Here is an 18,823-nt window from a genome sequence, read left to right as displayed (position 1 = left end):
CGAACTTTACAGACCTGAAGATAAGTTATGTTTTGCTTGAAGTGGAAGTTAAATTGAGAATGCAGGGCTTTCGTAAATAACCACAACCAGACGGGTGCATGCATTTTGCTATTCCTCGTTGATGAAGACCAGTTACGAGATTGCGGCAATAGTCAGCAACAGACTAAACTGGAAGTTCGAGATGTTCCTGCCCGGTTTCGAACCGGTGACCTATCGCGTGTAAGTCGAATGTGATAACCACTACACTACAGAAACAGCTGGCAATCAACGGACGTGTACAATGTGCAACCTCACTGTGTTGCTGCAGATTCGCATGGTGAGGCTGAGAGGCTAGGCCACTTATTACAAGACGACTGCTGTTTCTTTCAAAAACAGATGTTTCAACATATAAAACCACGAGATGTAGAAATTAGATCGAACTTAACATGATCTGCGTTAACTTCACAGGGACGTGACCCAACTAATCCACAGAGCCAAAGTGGAGAATTGAACTGACTGGAGAGCTGCATCTTAACGCTGACCTCCCGGACCTCGGCCTCCTGAAATGTTCCAAAGAAGCTCAACAAACACTCGAGGAACAGCAGCGCATCTTTCCACTGGGCTCAATACAGCTTTCACACTCATAGTGTGTGCAACCGTCTCACACTGTAAATGCTGCCCCCATTCTGTGTGTACTACCATCGCAGATTTGGGTTTGAATCTTGTTTCCACTTCGTCTTTGTATCCGGGCGGTAGTTGCTGAGAGCTGGCACAGACACAGCGGCTGGAATGGCCTCATACTGTGGTGTAATTATTCTCTCATTCGATGCTCACCTCACTCTGTGGCCAGGGAACCCTAATCCTTGTCTCATTTAATCTCTCCTGACTTGCACCCTGTCAGAGCGCTTTCCTGTTATTCTGTTTGCTCCCACCGGGATTTGACTTGGTTAAAACGTCCGACATTTCTAACCCGTCCCGGTTTTAATGAAAAGTGATGATGAAAGACGAGCTGTGTTGTCCTGTCGACAAATCCCGCCTGACTCGCTGAGTTGTTCCAGTATCTTCCGCAGATGTCGGATCAACTTTCGATACGAGAATTGAAGACGTTCTGCTCACTTTGCTCTGCATCAAGAATCAGCTGTCCCACCCAGTGAGTTAAAGCGCACGCCAAAAGTTCGAATTCCGAGCCAGCCAGGAGTCGAACCTGGAATCTCCTGATTCGTAGTCAGACGCGTTATCCATTGCGCCACTGGCCCAGCCGGGTAAATGCATTTTGCTATTCCTTGTTGAGCCTCTGTGGCGCATTCGGCGGGATTCATTCACATTGGGTTTCCTTTGAGAAGCTGAGCTCACACAGCAGGGAACCAATACGTTCCCGAGACAATCAAGACATTTTCTAAAAGCTTGTCTATGTGTGGATATTCACTTACTTCTATTGACTTATTCCAGTAGATTCAGGCAGCTCTCTGTATGTTTCATTTTATTCAGTTCAACAACATCAGACTGTGTAACCTCTCTTCCCCCTCCACCATCTGCTTCTTCCCCCTCCACCATCTGTATCCATCATCTTATTTTAATTCCTTGCATTGATATGTTTTACCCTCAGCATTGCCCCCCTCCCCCAGCCCATACCATCCTACTTGAGCAATCTGATCCCTGTCGCCAATTGTTCGCTGACACACTGCTTACTTTCTGCGATTAACACATTCTGATCTCTTGAGGCGCCACTATCAGCACCTTGATTAGCCTCATTTACATTCCCTTTTTCTTTCTGTCCGAGACATTTTCGTCATTTTCCACCTATTGCTGACCACTCTATCGAGGCCCAATAGGGCACGCCAACCCCGCCCCATCCACATTAGTCTGAATCTGACCCCATTTCCAGTTCTCCAGCTTTGACAAAGAGTCACCCAGGCCCGGAACGACCGCTGCCATCTCGCTCCACAGAGGCTGTCAGTCCTGCTGAGATTGTCCAGTATGTTCTGTTTTTGTTTCAGAATGAAGCATCCGCAGTAAGTTGCATTTGTCGTTCATTTAGACATGTTTGAGATGGTGAATAAGTATGTTTATCTGCATTTGTAAATGCATGAAATTCTGTTGTGGATGAACTAGCTCCGAATATCCAAAATAGGAAGGTCCTTTTCTTCTCATTGCCTGTCGAAAATTCAGTGCTTGTGACGTAATGTGGAATTTATTTTAGTGGCTCATGAGAGTCTAAACCTCATAATCCTCGAACATACGAGATGGGGGAACAAAAGGACTTTGTGCAAACATTCCTCACACAACATGAGAAGCACTTGATGTTTCTACCCGGTATGGCCCCGGGGACCTTTCGCATGTTAGGGGAATGTGCTAACCACTACACTACAGAAACCGCTGGCGGTGCAGTAATCATTGGACTTGTGCAATGTTCAACCTCACTGTGTTGCTGCAGCTTCTCATGGTTCGTCTGAGAGGCCATGTCACTTATTACAAGAAGACAGCCGTTTCTTTAAAACCGATGTCTCAACTTATAAAACAATCAGGAATCGAACTTTACAGACCTGAAGATAAGTTATGTTTTGCTTGAAGTGGAAGTTAAATTGAGAATGCAGGGCTTTCGTAAATAACCACAACCTGACGGGTGCATGCATTTTGCTCTTCCTCGTTGATGAAGACCAGTTACGAGATTGCGGCAATAGTCAGCAACAGTCTAAACTGGAAGTTCGAGATGTTTCTGCCCGGTTTCGAACCGGCGACCTTTCGCGTGTAAGGCGAATGTGATAACCACTACACTACAGAAACAGCTGGCAATCAACGGACGTGTACAATGTGCAACCTCACTGTGTTGCTGCAGATTCGCATGGTGAGGCTGAGAGGCTAGGCCACTTATTACAAGTCGACTGCTGTTTCTTTCAAAAACAGATGTTTCAACATATAAAACCACGAGATGTAGAAATTAGATCGAACTTAACATGATCTGCGTTAACTTCACAGGGACGTGACCCATCTAATCTACAGAGCCAAAGTGGAGAATTGAACTGACTGGAGAGCTGCATCTTAACGCTGACCTTCCGGACCTCGGCCTCCTGAAATGTTCCAAAGAAGCTCAACAAACACTCGAGGAACAGCAGCGCATCTTTCCACTGGGCTCAATACAGCTTTCACACTCATAGTGTGTGCAACCGTCTCACACTGTAAATGCTGCCCCCATTCTGTGTGTACTACCATCGCAGATTTGGGTTTGAATCTTGTTTCCACTTCGTCTTTGTATCCGGGCGGTAGTTGCTGAGAGCTGGCACAGACACAGCGGCTGGAATGGCCTCATACTGTGGTGTAATTATTCTCTCATTCGATTCTCACCTCACTCTGTGGCCAGGGAACCCTTGGCCTTTTCTCATTTAATCTCTCCTGGCTTGCACCCTGTCAGAGCGCTTTCCTGTTGTTCTGTTTGCTCCCACCAGGATTTGACTTGGTTAAAACGTCCGACATTTCTAACCCGCCCCGGTTTTAATGAAAGGTGATGGTGAAAGACGTGCTTTGTTGTCCTGTCGACAAATGCCGCCTGACTCGCTGAGTTGTTCCAGTATCTTCCGCAGATGTCGGATCAACTTTCGATACGAGAATTGAAGACGTTCTGCTCACTTTGCTCTGCATCAAGAATCAGCTGTCCCACCCAGTGAGTTAAAGCGCACGCCAAAAGTTCGAATGCCGAGCCAGCCAGGAGTCGAACCTAGAATCTCCTGATTCGTAGTCAAACGCGTTATCCATTGCGCCACTGGCCCAGCCGGGTGCATGCATTTTGCTATTCCTTGTTGAGCCTCTGTGGCGCATTCGGCGGGATTCATTCACATTGGGTTTCCTTTGAGAAGCTGAGCTCACACAGCAGGGAACCAATACGTTCCCGAGACAATCAAGACATTTTCTAAAAGCTTGTCTATGTGTGGATATTCACTTACTTCTATTGACTTATTCCAGTAGATTCAGGCAGCTCTCTGTATGTTTCATTTTATTCAGTTCAACAACATCAGACTGTGTAACCTCTCTTCCCCCTCCACCATCTGCTTCTTCCCCCTCCACCATCTGTATCCATCATCTTATTTTAATTCCTTGCATTGATATGTTTTACCCTCAGCATTGCCCCCCTCCCCCAGCCCATACCATCCTACTTGAGCAATCTGATCCCTGTCGCCAATTGTTCGCTGACACACTGCTTACTTTCTGCGATTAACACATTCTGATCTCTTGAGGCGCCACTATCAGCACCTTGATTAGCCTCATTTACATTCCCTTTTTCTTTCTGTCCGAGACATTTTCGTCATTTTCCACCTATTGCTGACCACTCTATCGAGGCCCAATAGGGCACGCCAACCCCGCCCCATCCACATTAGTCTGAATCTGACCCCATTTCCAGTTCTCCAGCTTTGACAAAGAGTCACCCAGACCCGGACCGACCGCTGCCATCTCGCTCCACAGAGGCTGTCAGTCCTGCTGAGATTGTCCAGTATGTTCTGTTTTTGTTTCAGAATGAAGCATCCGCAGTAAGTTGCATTTGTCGTTCATTTAGACATGTTTGAGATGGTGAATAAGTATGTTTATCTGCATTTGTAAATGCATGAAATTCTGTTGTGGATGAACTAGCTCCGAATATCCAAAATAAGAAGGTCCTTTTCTTCTCATTGCCTGTCGAAAATTCAGTGCTTGTGACTTAATGTGGAATTTATTTTAGTGGCTCATGAGAGACTAATCCGCATAATCCTCGAACATACGAGATGGGGAACACAAGTACTTTGTGCAAACATTCCTCACACAACATGAGAAGCACTTGATGTTTCTACCCGGTATGGCCCCGGGGACCTTTCGCATGTTAGGGGAATGTGCTAACCACTACACTACAGAAACCGCTGGCGGTGCAGTAATCAATGGACTTGTGCAATGTTCAACCTCACTGAGTTGCTGCAGATTCTCATGGTTCGTCTGAGAGGCCATGTCACTTATTACAAGAAGACAGCCGTTTCTTTAAAACCGATGTCTCAACTTATAAAACAATCAGGAATCGAACTTTACAGACCTGAAGATAAGTTATGTTTTGCTTGAAGTGGAAGTTAAATTGAGAATGCAGGGCTTTCGTAAATAACCACAACCAGACGGGTGCATGCATTTTGCTATTCCTCGTTGATGAAGACCAGTTACGAGATTGCGGCAATAGTCAGCAACAGACTAAACTGGAAATACGAGATGTTTCTGCCCGGTTTCGAACCGGGGACCTTTCGCGTGTAAGGCGAATGTGATAACCACTGCACTACAGAAACAGCTGGCAATCAGCGGACGTGTACAATGTGAAACCTCACTGTGTTGCTGCAGATTCGCATGGTGAGGCTGAGAGGCTAGGCCACTTATTACAAGACGACTGCTGTTTCTTACAGCTTTCACACTCATAGTGTGTGCAACAGTCTCACACTGTAAATGCTGCCCCCATTCTGTGTGTCCTTCCATCGCAGATTTGGGTTTGAATCTTGTTTCCACTTCTTCTTTGTATCCGGGCGGTAGTTGTTGAGAGCTGGCACAGACACAGCGGCTGGAATGGCCTCATACTGTGGTGTAATTATTCTCTCATTCGATGCTCACCTCACTCTGTGGCCAGGGAACCCTAGGCCTTTTCTCATTTAATCTCTCCTGACTTGCACCCTGTCAGAGCGCTTTCCTGTTGTTCTGTTTGCTCCCACCAGGATTTGACTTGGTTAAAACGTCCGACATTTCTAACCCGTCCCGGTTTTAATGAAAGGTGATGGTGAAAGACAAGCTTTGTTGTCCTGTCGACAAATTCCGCCTGACTCGCTGAGTTGTTCCAGTATTTTCCGCAGATGTTAGATCGACTTTCGATGGCAATAACAGCGTGCTTCTGTTACTTTCCCGGGGCTCGTTGGTCTAGGGGTATGACATTCACTTACCTCTATTGACTAATTCCAGTTGATTCAGGCAGCCCTCTGTATATTTCATTTTATTCAGTTCAACAACATCAGACTGTGTAATCTCTCTTCTCCCTCCACCATCTGTTTATTTCCATCAAGTTATTTTCATTCCTTCCATTGGTATGTTTTACCCTCAGCATTGCGCCCCTCCCCCCAGCCCATACCATCCTACTTGAGCAACCCTGTCGCCAATTGTTCGCTGACACACTGTTTTCTTTGTTCTGCTATTAACACATTCTGATCTCTTGAGGCGCCACTATCAGCAACTTTCTTAGCCTTGATTAGCCTCATTTACATTCCCTTTTTCTTTCTGTCCGAGACATTTTCGTCGTTTTCCACCTATTGCTGACCACTCTATCGAGGCCCAATAGGGCACGCCAACCCCGCCCCATCCACATTTGTCTGAATCTGACCCCATTTCCAGTTCTCCAGCTTTGACAAAGAGTCACCCAGGCCCGGAACGACCGCTGCCATCTCGCTCCACAGAGGCCGTCAGTCCTGCTGAGATTGTCCAGTATGTTCTGTTTTTGTTTCAGAATGAAGCATCCGCAGTAAGTTGCATTTGTCGTTCATTTAGACATGTTTGAGATGGTGAATAAGTAGGTGTATCTGCATTAGTAAATGCATGAAATTCTGTTGTGGATGAACTAGCTCCGCATATCCAAAATAAGAAGGTCCTTTTCTTCTCATTGCCTGTCGAAAATTCAGTGCTTGTGACTTAATGTGGAATTTATTTTAGTGGCTCATGAGAGTCTAAACCTCATAATCCTCGAACATACGAGATGGGGGAACAAAAGTACTTTGTGCAAACATTCCTCACACAACATGAGAAGCACTTGATGTTTCTACCTGGTATGGCCCCGGGGACCTTTCGCATGTTAGGGGAATGTGCTAACCACTACACTACAGAAACCGCTGGCGGTGCAGTAATCATTGGACTTGTGCAATGTTCAACATCACTGTGTTGCTGCAGCTTCTCATGGTTCGTCTGAGAGGCCATGTCACTTATTACAAGAAGACAGCCGTTTCTTTAAAACCGATGTCTCAACTTATAAAACAATCAGGAATCGAACTTTACAGACCTGAAGATAAGTTATGTTTTGCTTGAAGTGGAAGTTAAATTGAGAATGCAGGGCTTTCGTAAATAACCACAACCAGACGGGTGCATGCATTTTGCTATTCCTCGTTGATGAAGACCAGTTACGAGATTGCGGCAATAGTCAGCAACAGACGAAACTGGAAGTTCGAGATGTTTCTGCCCGGTTTCGAACCGGGGACTTTTCGTGTGTAAGTCGAATGTGATAACCACTACACTACAGAAACAGCTGGCAATCAACGGACGTGTACAATGTGCAACCTCACTGTGTTGCTGCAGATTCGCATGGTGAGGCTGAGAGGCTAGGCCACTTATTACAAGTCGACTGCTGTTTCTTTCAAAAACAGATGTTTCAACATATAAAACCACGAGATGTAGAAATTAGATCGAACTTAACATGATCTGCGTTAACTTCACAGGGACGTGACCCATCTAATCTACAGAGCCAAAGTGGAGAATTGAACTGACTGGAGAGCTGCATCTTAACGCTGACCTTCCGGACCTCGGCCTCCTGAAATGTTCCAAAGAAGCTCAACAAACACTCGAGGAACAGCAGCGCATCTTTCCACTGGGCTCAATACAGCTTTCACACTCATAGTGTGTGCAACCGTCTCACACTGTAAATGCTGCCCCCATTCTGTGTGTACTACCATCGCAGATTTGGGTTTGAATCTTGTTTCCACTTCGTCTTTGTATCCGGGCGGTAGTTGCTGAGAGCTGGCACAGACACAGCGGCTGGAATGGCCTCATACTGTGGTGTAATTATTCTCTCATTCGATTCTCACCTCACTCTGTGGCCAGGGAACCCTTGGCCTTTTCTCATTTAATCTCTCCTGGCTTGCACCCTGTCAGAGCGCTTTCCTGTTGTTCTGTTTGCTCCCACCAGGATTTGACTTGGTTAAAACGTCCGACATTTCTAACCCGCCCCGGTTTTAATGAAAGGTGATGGTGAAAGACGTGCTTTGTTGTCCTGTCGACAAATGCCGCCTGACTCGCTGAGTTGTTCCAGTATCTTCCGCAGATGTCGGATCAACTTTCGATACGAGAATTGAAGACGTTCTGCTCACTTTGCTCTGCATCAAGAATCAGCTGTCCCACCCAGTGAGTTAAAGCGCACGCCAAAAGTTCGAATGCCGAGCCAGCCAGGAGTCGAACCTAGAATCTCCTGATTCGTAGTCAAACGCGTTATCCATTGCGCCACTGGCCCAGCCGGGTGCATGCATTTTGCTATTCCTTGTTGAGCCTCTGTGGCGCATTCGGCGGGATTCATTCACATTGGGTTTCCTTTGAGAAGCTGAGCTCACACAGCAGGGAACCAATACGTTCCCGAGACAATCAAGACATTTTCTAAAAGCTTGTCTATGTGTGGATATTCACTTACTTCTATTGACTTATTCCAGTAGATTCAGGCAGCTCTCTGTATGTTTCATTTTATTCAGTTCAACAACATCAGACTGTGTAACCTCTCTTCCCCCTCCACCATCTGCTTCTTCCCCCTCCACCATCTGTATCCATCATCTTATTTTAATTCCTTGCATTGATATGTTTTACCCTCAGCATTGCCCCCCTCCCCCAGCCCATACCATCCTACTTGAGCAATCTGATCCCTGTCGCCAATTGTTCGCTGACACACTGCTTACTTTCTGCGATTAACACATTCTGATCTCTTGAGGCGCCACTATCAGCACCTTGATTAGCCTCATTTACATTCCCTTTTTCTTTCTGTCCGAGACATTTTCGTCATTTTCCACCTATTGCTGACCACTCTATCGAGGCCCAATAGGGCACGCCAACCCCGCCCCATCCACATTAGTCTGAATCTGACCCCATTTCCAGTTCTCCAGCTTTGACAAAGAGTCACCCAGACCCGGACCGACCGCTGCCATCTCGCTCCACAGAGGCTGTCAGTCCTGCTGAGATTGTCCAGTATGTTCTGTTTTTGTTTCAGAATGAAGCATCCGCAGTAAGTTGCATTTGTCGTTCATTTAGACATGTTTGAGATGGTGAATAAGTATGTTTATCTGCATTTGTAAATGCATGAAATTCTGTTGTGGATGAACTAGCTCCGAATATCCAAAATAAGAAGGTCCTTTTCTTCTCATTGCCTGTCGAAAATTCAGTGCTTGTGACTTAATGTGGAATTTATTTTAGTGGCTCATGAGAGACTAATCCGCATAATCCTCGAACATACGAGATGGGGAACACAAGTACTTTGTGCAAACATTCCTCACACAACATGAGAAGCACTTGATGTTTCTACCCGGTATGGCCCCGGGGACCTTTCGCATGTTAGGGGAATGTGCTAACCACTACACTACAGAAACCGCTGGCGGTGCAGTAATCAATGGACTTGTGCAATGTTCAACCTCAGTGAGTTGCTGCAGATTCTCATGGTTCGTCTGAGAGGCCATGTCACTTATTACAAGAAGACAGCCGTTTCTTTAAAACCGATGTCTCAACTTATAAAACAATCAGGAATCGAACTTTACAGACCTGAAGATAAGTTATGTTTTGCTTGAAGTGGAAGTTAAATTGAGAAGGCAGGGCTTTCGAAAATAACCACAACCAGACGGGTGCATGCATTTTGCTATTTCTCGTTGATGAAGACCAGTTACGAGATTGCGGCAATCGTCAGCAACAGACTAAACTGGAAATACGAGATGTTTCTGCCCGGTTTCGAACCGGGGACCTTTCGCGTGTTAGGCGAATGTGATAACCACTACACTACAGAAACAGCTGGCAATCAACGGACGTGTACAATGTGCAACCTCACTGTGTTGCTGCAGATTCGCATGGTGAGGCTGAGAGGCTAGGCCACTTATTACAAGTCGACTGCTGTTTCTTTCAAAAACAGATGTTTCAACATATAAAACCACGAGATGTAGAAATTAGATCGAACTTAACATGATCTGCGTTAACTTCACAGGGACGTGACCCATCTAATCTACAGAGCCAAAGTGGAGAATTGAACTGACTGGAGAGCTGCATCTTAACGCTGACCTTCCGGACCTCGGCCTCCTGAAATGTTCCAAAGAAGCTCAACAAACACTCGAGGAACAGCAGCGCATCTTTCCACTGGGCTCAATACAGCTTTCACACTCATAGTGTGTGCAACCGTCTCACACTGTAAATGCTGCCCCCATTCTGTGTGTACTACCATCGCAGATTTGGGTTTGAATCTTGTTTCCACTTCGTCTTTGTATCCGGGCGGTAGTTGCTGAGAGCTGGCACAGACACAGCGGCTGGAATGGCCTCATACTGTGGTGTAATTATTCTCTCATTCGATGCTCACCTCACTCTGTGGCCAGGGAACCCTAGGACTTTTCTCATTTAATCTCTCCTGACTTGCACCCTGTCAGAGCGCTTTCCTGTTATTCTGTTTGCTCCCACCGGGATTTGGCTTGGTTAAAACGTCCGACATTTCTAACCCGTCCCGGTTTTAATGAAAAGTGATGGTGAAATACGAGCTGTGTTGTCCTGTCGACAAATCCCGCCTGACTCGCTGAGTTGTTCCAGTATCTTCCGCAGATGTCGGATCAACTTTCGATACGAGAATTGAAGACGTTCTGCTCACTTTGCTCTGCATCAAGAATCAGCTGTCCCACCCAGTGAGTTAAAGCGCACGCCAAAAGTTCGAATTCCGAGCCAGCCAGGAGTTGAACGTGGAATCTCCTGATTCGTAGGCAGACGCGTTATCCCTTGCGCCACTGGCCCAGCCGGGTGCATGCATTTTGCTATTCCTTGTTGAGCCTCTGTGGCGCATTCGGCGGGATTCATTCACATTGGGTTTCCTTTGAGAAGCTGAGCTCACACAGCAGGGAACCAATACGTTCCCGAGACAATCAAGACATTTTCTAAAAGCTTGTCTATGTGTGGATATTCACTTACTTCTATTGACTTATTCCAGTAGATTCAGGCAGCTCTCTGTATGTTTCATTTTATTCAGTTCAACAACATCAGACTGTGTAACCTCTCTTCCCCCTCCACCATCTGCTTCTTCCCCCTCCACCATCTGTATCCATCATCTTATTTTAATTCCTTGCATTGATATGTTTTACCCTCAGCATTGCCCCCCTCCCCCAGCCCATACCATCCTACTTGAGCAATCTGATCCCTGTCGCCAATTGTTCGCTGACACACTGCTTACTTTCTGCGATTAACACATTCTGATCTCTTGAGGCGCCACTATCAGCACCTTGATTAGCCTCATTTACATTCCCTTTTTCTTTCTGTCCGAGACATTTTCGTCATTTTCCACCTATTGCTGACCACTCTATCGAGGCCCAATAGGGCACGCCAACCCCGCCCCATCCACATTAGTCTGAATCTGACCCCATTTCCAGTTCTCCAGCTTTGACAAAGAGTCACCCAGACCCGGACCGACCGCTGCCATCTCGCTCCACAGAGGCTGTCAGTCCTGCTGAGATTGTCCAGTATGTTCTGTTTTTGTTTCAGAATGAAGCATCCGCAGTAAGTTGCATTTGTCGTTCATTTAGACATGTTTGAGATGGTGAATAAGTATGTTTATCTGCATTTGTAAATGCATGAAATTCTGTTGTGGATGAACTAGCTCCGAATATCCAAGATAAGAAGGTCCTTTTCTTCTCATTGCCTGTCGAAAATTCAGTGCTTGTGACTTAATGTGGAATTTATTTTAGTGGCTCATGAGAGACTAATCCTCATAATCCTCGAACATACGAGATGGGGAACACAAGTACTTTGTGCAAACATTCCTCACACAACATGAGAAGCACTTGATGTTTCTACCCGGTATGGCCCCGGGGACCTTTCGCATGTTAGGGGAATGTGCTAACCACTACACTACAGAAACCGCTGGCGGTGCAGTAATCAATGGACTTGTGCAATGTTCAACCTCACTGTGTTGCTGCAGATTCTCATGGTTCATCTGAGAGGCCATGTCACTTATTACAAGAAGACAGCCGTTTCTTTAAAACCGATGTCTCAACTTATAAAACAATCAGGAATCGAACTTTACAGACGAAGATAAGTTATGTTTTGCTTGAAGTGGAAGTTAAATTGAGAATGCAGGGCTTTCGTAAATAACCACAACCAGACGGGTGCATGCATTTTGCTATTCCTCGTTGATGAAGACCAGTTACGAGATTGCGGCAATAGTCAGCAACAGACTAAACTGGAAATACGAGATGTTTCTGCCCGGTTTCGAACCGGGGACCTTTCGCGTGTAAGGCGAATGTGATAACCACTACACTACAGAAACAGCTGGCAATCAGCGGACGTGTACAATGTGAAACCTCACTGTGTTGCTGCAGATTCGCATGGTGAGGCTGAGAGGCTAGGCCACTTTTTACAAGACGACTGCTGTTTCTTACAGCTTTCACACTCATAGTGTGTGCAACAGTCTCACACTGTAAATGCTGCCCCCATTCTGTGTGTCCTTCCATCGCAGATTTGGGTTTGAATCTTGTTTCCACTTCTTCTTTGTATCCGGGCGGTAGTTGTTGAGAGCTGGCACAGACACAGCGGCTGGAATGGCCTCATACTGTGGTGTAATTATTCTCTCATTCGATGCTCACCTCACTCTGTGGCCAGGGAACCCTAGGCCTTTTCTCATTTAATCTCTCCTGACTTGCACCCTGTCAGAGCGCTTTCCTGTTGTTCTGTTTGCTCCCACCAGGATTTGACTTGGTTAAAACGTCCGACATTTCTAACCCGTCCCGGTTTTAATGAAAGGTGATGGTGAAAGACAAGCTTTGTTGTCCTGTCGACAAATTCCGCCTGACTCGCTGAGTTGTTCCAGTATTTTCCGCAGATGTTAGATCGACTTTCGATGGCAATAACAGCGTGCTTCTGTTACTTTCCCGGGGCTCGTTGGTCTAGGGGTATGACATTCACTTACCTCTATTGACTAATTCCAGTTGATTCAGGCAGCCCTCTGTATATTTCATTTTATTCAGTTCAACAACATCAGACTGTGTAATCTCTCTTCTCCCTCCAACATCTGTTTATTTCCATCAAGTTATTTTCATTCCTTCCATTGGTATGTTTTACCCTCAGCATTGCGCCCCTCCCCCCAGCCCATACCATCCTACTTGAGCAACCCTGTCGCCAATTGTTCGCTGACACACTGTTTTCTTTGTTCTGCTATTAACACATTCTGATCTCTTGAGGCGCCACTATCAGCAACTTTCTTAGCCTTGATTAGCCTCATTTACATTCCCTTTTTCTTTCTGTCCGAGACATTTTCGTCATTTTCCACCTATTGCTGACCACTCTATCGAGGCCCAATAGGGCACGCCAACCCCGCCCCATCCACATTAGTCTGAATCTGACCCCATTTCCAGTTCTCCAGCTTTGACAAAGAGTCACCCAGGCCCGGAACGACCGCTGCCATCTCGCTCCACAGAGGCTGTCAGTCCTGCTGAGATTGTCCAGTATGTTCTGTTTTTGTTTCAGAATGAAGCATCCGCAGTAAGTTGCATTTGTCGTTCATTTAGACATGTTTGAGATGGTGAATAAGTATGTTTATCTGCATTTGTAAATGCATGAAATTCTGTTGTGGATGAACTAGCTCCGAATATCCAAAATAGGAAGGTCCTTTTCTTCTCATTGCCTGTCGAAAATTCAGTGCTTGTTACTTAATGTGGAATTTATTTCAGTGGCTCATGAGAGACTAAACCTCATAATCCTCGAACATACGAGATGGGGGAACAAAAGTACTTTGTGCAAACATTCCTCACACAACATGAGAAGCACTTGATGTTTCTACCCGGTATGGCCCCGGGGACCTTTCGCATGTTAGGGGAATGTGCTAACCACTACACTACAGAAACCGCTGGCGGTGCAGTAATCAATGGACTTGTGCAATGTTCAACCTCACTGTGTTGCTGCAGCTTCTCATGGTTCGTCTGAGAGGCCATGTCACTTATTACAAGAAGACAGCCGTTTGTTTAAAACCGATGTCTCAACTTATAAAACAATCAGGAATCGAACTTTACAGAACTGAAGATAAGTTATGTTTTGCTTGAAGTGGAAGTTAAATTGAGAAGGCAGGGCTTTCGAAAATAATCACAACCAGACGGGTGCATGCATTTTGCTATTTCTCGTTGATGAAGACCAGTTACGAGATTGCGGCAATAGTCAGCAACAGACTAAACTGGAAATACGAGATGTTTCTGCCCGGTTTCGAACCGGGGACCTTTCGCGTATTAGGCGAATGTGATAACCACTACACTACAGAAACAGCTGGCAATCAACGGACGTGTACAATGTGCAACCTCACTGTGTTGCTGCAGATTCGCATGGTGAGGCTGAGAGGCTAGGCCACTTATTACAAGTCGACTGCTGTTTCTTTCAAAAACAGATGTTTCAACATATAAAACCACGAGATGTAGAAATTAGATCGAACTTAACATGATCTGCGTTAACTTCACAGGGACGTGACCCATCTAATCTACAGAGCCAAAGTGGAGAATTGAACTGACTGGAGAGCTGCATCTTAACGCTGACCTCCCGGACCTCGGCCTCCTGAAATGTTCCAAAGAAGCTCAACAAACACTCGAGGAACAGCAGCGCATCTTTCCACTGGGCTCAATACAGCTTTCACACTCATAGTGTGTGCAACCGTCTCACACTGTAAATGCTGCCCCCATTCTGTGTGTACTACCATCGCAGATTTGGGTTTGAATCTTGTTTCCACTTCGTCTTTGTATCCGGGCGGTAGTTGCTGAGAGCTGGCACAGACACAGCGGCTGGAATGGCCTCATACTGTGGTGTAATTATTCTCTCATTCGATGCTCACCTCACTCTGTGGCCAGGGAACCCTAGGCCTTTTCTCATTTAATCTCTCCTGACTTGCACCCTGTCAGAGCGCTTTCCTGTTATTCTGTTTGCTCCCACCGGGATTTGACTTGGTTAAAACGTCCGACATTTCTAACCCGCCCCGGTTTTAATGAAAGGTGATGGTGAAAGACGTGCTTTGTTGTCCTGTCGACAAATCCCGCCTGACTCGCTGAGTTGTTCCAGTATCTTCCGCAGATGTCGGATCAACTTTCGATACGAGAATTGAAGACGTTCTGCTCACTTTGCTCTGCATCAAGAATCAGCTGTCCCACCCAGTGAGTTAAAGCGCACGCCAAAAGTTCGAATTCCGAGCCAGCCAGGAGTCGAACCTAGAATCTCCTGATTCGTAGTCAGACGCGTTATCCATTGCGCCACTGGCCCAGCCGGGTGCATGCATTTTGCTATTCCTTGTTGAGCCTCTGTGGCGCATTCGGCGGGATTCATTCACATTGGGTTTCCTTTGAGAAGCTGAGCTCACACAGCAGGGAACCAATACGTTCCCGAGACAATCAAGACATTTTCTAAAAGCTTGTCTATGTGTGGATATTCACTTACTTCTATTGACTTATTCCAGTAGATTCAGGCAGCTCTCTGTATGTTTCATTTTATTCAGTTCAACAACATCAGACTGTGTAACCTCTCTTCCCCCTCCACCATCTACTTCTTCCCCCTCCACCATCTGTATCCATCATCTTATTTTAATTCCTTGCATTGATATGTTTTACCCTCAGCATTGCCCCCCTCCCCCAGCCCATACCATCCTACTTGAGCAATCTGATCCCTGTCGCCAATTGTTCGCTGACACACTGCTTACTTTCTGCGATTAACACATTCTGATCTCTTGAGGCGCCACTATCAGCACCTTGATTAGCCTCATTTACATTCCCTTTTTCTTTCTGTCCGAGACATTTTCGTCATTTTCCACCTATTGCTGACCACTCTATCGAGGCCCAATAGGGCACGCCAACCCCGCCCCATCCACATTAGTCTGAATCTGACCCCATTTCCAGTTCTCCAGCTTTGACAAAGAGTCACCCAGGCCCGGAACGACCGCTGCCATCTCGCTCCACAGAGGCTGTCAGTCCTGCTGAGATTGTCCAGTATGTTCTGTTTTTGTTTCAGAATGAAGCATCCGCAGTAAGTTGCATTTGTCGTTCATTTAGACATGTTTGAGATGGTGAATAAGTATGTTTATCTGCATTTGTAAATGCATGAAATTATGTTGTGGATGAACTAGCTCCGAATATCCAAAATAGGAAGGTCCTTTTCTTCTCATTGCCTGTCGAAAATTCAGTGCTTGTGACTTAATGTGGAATTTATTTTAGTGGCTCATGAGAGTCTAAACCTCATAATCCTCGAACATACGAGATGGGGGAACAAAAGGACTATGTGCAAACATTCCTCACACAACATGAGAAGCACTTGATGTTTCTACCTGGTATGGCCCCGAGGACCTTTCGCATGTTAGGGGAATGTGCTAACCACTACACTACAGAAACCGCTGGCGGTGCAGTAATCATTGGACTTGTGCAATGTTCAACCTCACTGTGTTGCTGCAGCTTCTCATGGTTCGTCTGAGAGGCCATGTCACTTATTACAAGAAGACAGCCGTTTCTTTAAAACCGATGTCTCAACTTATAAAACAATCAGGAATCGAACTTTACAGACCTGAAGATAAGTTATGTTTTGCTTGAAGTGGAAGTTAAATTGAGAATGCAGGGCTTTCGTAAATAACCACAACCAGACGGGTGCATGCATTTTGCTATTCCTCGTTGATGAAGACCAGTTACGAGATTGCGGCAATAGTCAGCAACAGACTAAACTGGAAGTTCGAGATGTTCCTGCCCGGTTTCGAACCGGGGACCTATCGCGTGTAAGTCGAATGTGATAACCACTACACTACAGAAACAGCTGGCAATCAACGGACGTGTACAATGTGCAACCTCACTGTGTTGCTGCAGATTCGCATGGTGAGGCTGAGAGGCTAGGCCACTTATTACAAGACGACTGCTGTTTCTTTCAAAAACAGATGTTTCAACATATAAAACCACGAGATGTAGAAATTAGATCGAACTTAACATGATCTGCGTTAACTTCACAGGGACGTGACCCAACTAATCCACAGAGCCAAAGTGGAGAATTGAACTGACTGGAGAGCTGCAACTTAACGCTGACCTCCCGGACCTCGGCCTCCTGAAATGTTCCAAAGAAGCTCAACAAACACTCGAGGAACAGCAGCGCATCTTTCCACTGGGCTCAATACAGCTTTCACACTCATAGTGTGTGCAACCGTCTCACACTGTAAATGCTGCCCCCATTCTGTGTATACTACCATCGCAGATTTGGGTTTGAATCTTGTTTCCACTTCGTCTTTGTATCCGGGCGGTAGTTGCTGAGAGCTGGCACAGACAAAGCGGCTGGAATGGCCTCATACTGTGGTGTAATTATTCTCTCATTCGATGCTCACCTCACTCTGTGGCCAGGGAACCCTAGGCCTTTTCTCATTTAATCTCTCCTGACTTGCACCCTGTCAGAGCGCTTTCCTGTTATTCTGTTTGCTCCCACCGGGATTTGACTTGGTTAAAACGTCCGACATTTCTAACCCGTCCCGGTTTTAATGAAAAGTGATGGTGAAAGACGAGCTGTGTTGTCCTGTCGACAAATCCCGCCTGACTCGCTGAGTTGTTCCAGTATCTTCCGCAGATGTCGGATCAACTTTCGATACGAGAATTGAAGACGTTCTGCTCACTTTGCTCTGCATCAAGAATCAGCTGTCCCACCCAGTGAGTTAAAGCGCACGCCAAAAGTTCGAATTTCGAGCCAGCCAGGAGTCGAACCTGGGATCTCCTGATTCGTAGTCAGACGCGTTATCCATTGCGCCACTGGCCCAGCCGGGTGAATGCATTTTGCTATTCCTTGTTGAGCCTCTGTGGCGCATTCGGCGGGATTCATTCACATTGGGTTTCCTTTGAGAAGCTGAGCTCACACAGCAGGGAACCAATACGTTCCCGAGACAATCAAGACATTTTCTAAAAGCTTGTCTATGTGTGGATATTCACTTACTTCTATTGACTTATTCCAGTAGATTCAGGCAGCTCTCTGTATGTTTCATTTTATTCAGTTCAACAACATCAGACTGTGTAACCTCTCTTCCCCCTCCACCATCTGCTTCTTCCCCCTCCACCATCTGTATCCATCATCTTATTTTAATTCCTTGCATTGATATGTTTTACCCTCAGCATTGCCCCCCTCCCCCAGCCCATACCATCCTACTTGAGCAATCTGATCCCTGTCGCCAATTGTTCGCTGACACACTGCTTACTTTCTGCGATTAACACATTCTGATCTCTTGAGGCGCCACTATCAGCACCTTGATTAGCCTCATTTACATTCCCTTTTTCTTTCTGTCCGAGACATTTTCGTCATTTTCCACCTATTGCTGACCACTCTATCAAGGCCCAATAGGGCACGCCACCCCCGCCCCATCCACATTAGTCTGAAACTGACCCCATTTCCAGTTCTCCAGCTTTGACAAAGAGTCACCCAGGCCCGGAACGACCGCTGCCATCTCGCTCCACAGAGGCTGTCAGTCCTGCTGAGATTGTCCAGTATGTTCTGTTTTTGTTTCAGAATGAAGCATCCGCAGTAAGTTGCATTTGTCGTTCATTTAGACATGTTTGAGATGGTGAATAAGTATGTTTATCTGCATTTGTAAATGCATGAAATTCTGTTGTGGATGAACTAGCTCCGAATATCCAAAATAGGAAGGTCCTTTTCTTCTCATTGCCTGTCGAAAATTCAGTGCTTGTTACTTAATGTGGAATTTATTTCAGTGGCTCATGAGAGACTAAACCTCATAATCCTCGAACATACGAGATGGGGGAACAAAAGTACTTTGTGCAAACATTCCTCACACAACATGAGAAGCACTTGATGTTTCTACCCGGTATGGCCCCGGGGACCTTTCGCATGTTAG

General features: G+C 46.0%; 12 non-coding genes across 12 annotated transcripts; all 12 read right to left on the bottom strand.

The window, feature by feature from the left end:
- Nucleotides 1-1,162: 1,162 nt before the first annotated feature.
- trnar-acg (transfer RNA arginine (anticodon ACG)) lies at nt 1,163-1,235 on the bottom strand. Its single transcript has one exon. It is a non-coding gene; the product is annotated as a tRNA-Arg (tRNA).
- A 1,455-nt stretch (nt 1,236-2,690) lies between these two features.
- Nucleotides 2,691-2,763, bottom strand: trnav-uac (transfer RNA valine (anticodon UAC)). The gene has a single exon. It is a non-coding gene; the product is annotated as a tRNA-Val (tRNA).
- A 907-nt stretch (nt 2,764-3,670) lies between these two features.
- trnar-acg (transfer RNA arginine (anticodon ACG)) lies at nt 3,671-3,743 on the bottom strand. Its single transcript has one exon. It is a non-coding gene; the product is annotated as a tRNA-Arg (tRNA).
- A 1,454-nt stretch (nt 3,744-5,197) lies between these two features.
- trnav-uac (transfer RNA valine (anticodon UAC)) lies at nt 5,198-5,270 on the bottom strand. Its single transcript has one exon. It is a non-coding gene; the product is annotated as a tRNA-Val (tRNA).
- A 1,910-nt stretch (nt 5,271-7,180) lies between these two features.
- trnav-uac (transfer RNA valine (anticodon UAC)) lies at nt 7,181-7,253 on the bottom strand. Its single transcript has one exon. It is a non-coding gene; the product is annotated as a tRNA-Val (tRNA).
- Nucleotides 7,254-8,160: 907 nt separating this feature from the next.
- trnar-acg (transfer RNA arginine (anticodon ACG)) lies at nt 8,161-8,233 on the bottom strand. The gene has a single exon. It is a non-coding gene; the product is annotated as a tRNA-Arg (tRNA).
- Nucleotides 8,234-9,687: 1,454 nt separating this feature from the next.
- Nucleotides 9,688-9,760, bottom strand: trnav-aac (transfer RNA valine (anticodon AAC)). The gene has a single exon. It is a non-coding gene; the product is annotated as a tRNA-Val (tRNA).
- Nucleotides 9,761-12,192: 2,432 nt separating this feature from the next.
- trnav-uac (transfer RNA valine (anticodon UAC)) lies at nt 12,193-12,265 on the bottom strand. The gene has a single exon. It is a non-coding gene; the product is annotated as a tRNA-Val (tRNA).
- Nucleotides 12,266-14,175: 1,910 nt separating this feature from the next.
- Nucleotides 14,176-14,248, bottom strand: trnai-aau (transfer RNA isoleucine (anticodon AAU)). Its single transcript has one exon. It is a non-coding gene; the product is annotated as a tRNA-Ile (tRNA).
- A 907-nt stretch (nt 14,249-15,155) lies between these two features.
- Nucleotides 15,156-15,228, bottom strand: trnar-acg (transfer RNA arginine (anticodon ACG)). The gene has a single exon. It is a non-coding gene; the product is annotated as a tRNA-Arg (tRNA).
- A 1,455-nt stretch (nt 15,229-16,683) lies between these two features.
- trnav-uac (transfer RNA valine (anticodon UAC)) lies at nt 16,684-16,756 on the bottom strand. The gene has a single exon. It is a non-coding gene; the product is annotated as a tRNA-Val (tRNA).
- Nucleotides 16,757-17,663: 907 nt separating this feature from the next.
- Nucleotides 17,664-17,736, bottom strand: trnar-acg (transfer RNA arginine (anticodon ACG)). Its single transcript has one exon. It is a non-coding gene; the product is annotated as a tRNA-Arg (tRNA).
- Between the last annotated feature and the right edge of the window lie 1,087 nt (nt 17,737-18,823).

Source organism: Scyliorhinus torazame, chromosome 5 (assembly GCF_047496885.1).
Source record: "Scyliorhinus torazame isolate Kashiwa2021f chromosome 5, sScyTor2.1, whole genome shotgun sequence".
Classification (NCBI taxonomy): Eukaryota; Metazoa; Chordata; class Chondrichthyes; order Carcharhiniformes; family Scyliorhinidae; genus Scyliorhinus; species Scyliorhinus torazame.
The sequence above is the reverse complement of the archived record's forward strand: the minus strand, read 5'-3'. Positions and strand labels throughout refer to the sequence as shown.